At 33.2% G+C, this 4355-nt stretch overlaps 1 long non-coding RNA gene across 1 annotated transcript; it reads left to right on the forward strand.

Annotated features, from left to right (window-relative positions):
• Positions 1–1764: 1764 nt before the first annotated feature.
• LOC132131271 (uncharacterized) lies at positions 1765–3054 on the forward strand. Its single transcript, XR_009428864.1, has 3 exons — positions 1765–2279; positions 2617–2688; positions 3032–3054. It is a non-coding gene; the product is annotated as an uncharacterized LOC132131271 (long non-coding RNA).
• The last annotated feature ends 1301 nt before the right edge of the window (positions 3055–4355 follow it).

Below are 4355 nucleotides of genomic sequence, written 5' to 3' on the forward strand. Positions count from 1 at the left end.
ATGATTGTTTTAGGCCTGTAATTGATTGATTATTGAGGTAATAGGGGTGGCACGGTTCAACCACACACAGTTCGGCACGCGCTTCAATTTAAATCTGACAAAGCATCTGTAATATCATCTGTAATATGGCTTGCTATAAATGGCACGTAAAAACAGGGTTCAGCTAATAAATGTTTCTGTTGATGCTTGCGCATTCTGGAAAAAAACCCTGGACAAATCATTCACACTTGTTCAACGCGAATGCTGTATATGAGCAGTAATTTATTCCGTCATCACCTGGGTGCTGATATCGGTTTAAACTAAACTCATTTAAGCTTTGTCAGTTTAAACATTTAAGAGCCAGAGGACACAAGATTTGTGCGTGCGCTCATCCGAAACGCATATAAGCTCTCTCTGAAGTATTGTGTTTAAATGGACAAATTCACACAAAAATCATGTCAAAATGCCTGTTTTGGTAAGTATCCTACAGCAGACATAGCCAGCTGAACGCAACAGAACAGCAACAACAAAGAAATCACTCACTGCTCCTGATTAAAAAGCTTCTGTAACTTTAATAAAGAACAATCTTTAATTTATACAGTCAAATATGCGATGCTATTTTACATTTGATTACATTATTCAACTTCTGTAGCTAAAAATGAATGTAGGTCTGTAATTTGTGTGGAAATATTTTTGAAGAATTGAAGGATGACTGTTGTCATAATATTTTGTATGCTAGTTGCAATAACCTGAGTATTTCCATTTTGAAGTGTTTGAAATATGTTTTAAAAAGGAAAGTGAAACAGTACATTATTGGCTTAGGCCTGTAATTGACTGATTATTGTGTTTATATACGAGTAATAAGCCTGTGGAAATACTTAATGTTATATTACTGTTAAAAATGTTTAATTATAGTTGGCAGTTTGTAGTTATATACTATTTGTAGTTAAATAATTTGCTAGTGACTAACAGGCAACAAGAATGTCAGAGTAGAGCTTAGATTGTGGCCTTTTTTTTTAATAATGTTTTGCAAGTGGTAAATCTTGGTTTACATTTGGACTTTGGATGTGATCTTAGGCTCGAAAAGGTTGGTGACCACTGGGTTAAAGCAATTGGTCTGCCTGTCAGTGTCTGAATCAGTGTATAACAAATCATTACTTCTTAGAAGAACACACACATCTGAAATGAGAAAGTAAGTGTGCTTACCCCATTTAGCAAGAGTGTTTAGTCAAATGTAGCATTAATAAATAGGCCTATGACAAGGTGTAGTAAATAACCTATAAAATCATTTAAAGTTAGACTGGAGTGAGATGAAACTAGATCAAAGCACAAAGCAAGCTGTTGCTAGCTAGCTGCTAATTTTCTTACATTTTATATGGTAAAAAAATTACACTATTACACCTTTTAATGCTACGTTTTTAATGCTTCTTTTTAATTGATATGATTATACTAAAATAATTATCAGCTCTATCAAAAAAGGATTTTATCTTTCTAAACTATGAAAGCCAGTCGTGGAAAATCACAGCTTTTTTAATAAATAGGATAAGAAAAAAAAATCACAAACTGTTTCTTTGTATTTATTTGAAATGTAACATTTATTGTCAATATTGGGATCATGTGGGTACTAGGTACTCTTTGCTGTGTGTGGATGACCATGTCGGTCAGCCACCACCGAAGAACAATTTTGACCCAGGAAAAACCCTGATTCGGACGTCGTTTTCTGGTCGAAATCAAGTCGGCCCGTCATGGCCATCTTTTAGACCAAAAAGCGTCAAATTGGTCTTCGTTTGGTCCGTCGGATTTGGTCCAAATTAAGCCCAAAAAGCGACTTTTAACATCTTTTTTTAAATTTTTTTTAATCCAAATTTAGCCCAAAAATAGATGAAGATGTGCTTTAGTCCAAATTTAGCAGATAAAAACTTTTATTTCGCACCACAAAGCCATTAACATAAACTAGTGAAGAAATATATTAGACATCATGTCTGAAGCACTGTTAAATATATTGAAATATATTTTGAAAACACTTGACGGGCACGCGCTGAACTGGAGCTGAGGAAGTCACCATGGAAACGGGGCTCTGCTCAACCGTCAAGCAGCTGAACGGACGCTGTCTCTCGTGGTTGTTTTCACTAATTTCAGGTAAATTTAATCCCTAAATTACACAAATATTACACAAAAGTGTCCCTGAAACTTTCTTTCATGTAAATGACACGCTTTCGTTGAAAATGTACTTTATAGAAATGGTCAGTGTCTTCAGAAAAAGTCCGTTAGCATCTCAACCGTAATGCTAACTACAAGAGGTAACTTTATATGCATCTTTCACAATATATTTCGCCTACATCAGCATGAATCTGTAATTTTCTTATATATGTGTGTGTTTATATAATATTTTCATAATATGTGTGTGTGTGTGTTTGCCTGTCAGTTATTTTGATGTCCACACTGTAAGAGTATTACTCGGTTAGTAAACGTAAAACTTTAAATTCTGTTATTTTTCTTTTAATTTTTTTTTGTATAATCTGTAAATTATTTTTCTTTTCTGCATTTGACCTCTGCTATAGTTTATTTATAATAAACCTGGCATTGTATAATAAATATTGTTGGCTTTGACAGATTGACAGATTGTTAATGTTCTAGATTGTTCCATGCTGATGGCCGTGCGTGTATCCAGCTGAAGAACATTTTTAGACATTATGACACATATGACTAGTAATACCTCAAACATACACTACCATTCAAACGTTTAAGGGTCAGATTTATCATGTATTTAAAATAAATATTTTATGCTCACCACTGCAGTGCATTTATTTGATTAAAATACAGTAAAATAGTAACATTGTGAAATTACTAGCGGCGTCCTCGACTAAGGTTTTTCACAGTCGAATCTGAATTCTCAAATCTTGCTGATATTCGACTGATTGTCTAATCATATGTTTGGGGGCAGAATACACTGAGTCAAGTCAGACATTGGACAGTCATAATTACTGATCTTAACACACTGGTAAAATGGGGGAAATAATAGTTCATCATTGATAGATCTTTTCTATTTCAGAGACTGAAAATCATTGATAAATCTAGTTGCTTGGTTTGTTGAATGGTTACTCTAATAAATCTATTTATACCATGGTTTGTCTGAATATTGGCTAAAAGGTGTGCATTAAAATAATTTGATTCACAGGTAGTTCCAGTCAGTTTAATTACAATTAAAGTTTACTGTGCTGCTGCAATGACATACATGCAAACAAACACTTGCACACAGAGATCGGAGATTAAAGTAAAGTGAACTGAGACAGTTTGCATTTATTTATTTTGTTTTACATTTTTTACAACCTCAGTTGCATTGCTTCACTGCCATTCATAAATCCTCTCCGGTGTTCTCATGGAGTAGTAAAGTGTCCATTGTAAGCAAACTTCAGAATCTCAGCAGAAGTACTTTGATTTTGGATGCTGCTCTGCTCACATACTAATTAATGATTCATGTTTGAAAGTGAAGTGTAAAATAAATTCTATAAATATTTTTATATAAAGTAATTACAGTAATATTTCAGTCTTTATATATTAAGAATTGAATTAAAAAATAAGCAAAATAATGTTATTATTTAGATGTTGTTATTTGTTCAAATTTACAGGGTTTCCAAAAACACCATCACAGTTAAAATATAATGTTTTGTTTTGTTGTTTTTGTGTAAACCGATATTGCAGAACTGGAGAAAAATGCAGCACTGCTAATCTTACCATCTTTATTCACAGAAAACATCAAGTTTCTCTTCTGTCTGGACAATGTAAGTTTTGATATTTGAGATGCCATCATTTTAAAGAATTGAAAGCCACGATCACTTGATTGCATGTAGCTCTGTGAATGTGATAACTAAATTAAATAAAAATGTCTTGCTCTTGTAGAATAATGTTCTAATGAAGAATGTCTTACTCTTATTGACAGTTGTTTTGTAATATCAGGAGAAATACAAAGATGTTAAAATTGAGAGAGGGCTGCTCAGCTTCTCACAAAAACATTTGCACAATTTAAATGAAAGACGTGGAGGCAAAACATCACTGATGCATTTTTTTAGCAACCGGCATTTAGATCTAGCATTCTGCATGCTTTAAATCAGATACAGAAATGATGTAGCTTGAACGAATAGCATTTTTATTTAAATTAACAACAGAGAGAAAGTGGGAAACTGCATGTGTGGATAATGTTTGTGTAGTGTCTCTTCAATAATCAAGCTGCAAGTTTAGTTAAATCAAAAACAGTTTTTAGTTTTTCAGTATGCTATCCAAGCTATTTTATTAATGAATATTGCATTGATCACAAAGTTTCTGTGGTCATGATTGTTTGTGAGTTGCCCTTTCCACTGTGGTAAAAGATGGTCAGT

The sequence above is a fragment of the Carassius carassius genome, chromosome 48, assembly GCF_963082965.1.
Source record: "Carassius carassius chromosome 48, fCarCar2.1, whole genome shotgun sequence".
NCBI lineage: Eukaryota > Metazoa > Chordata > Actinopteri > Cypriniformes > Cyprinidae > Carassius > Carassius carassius.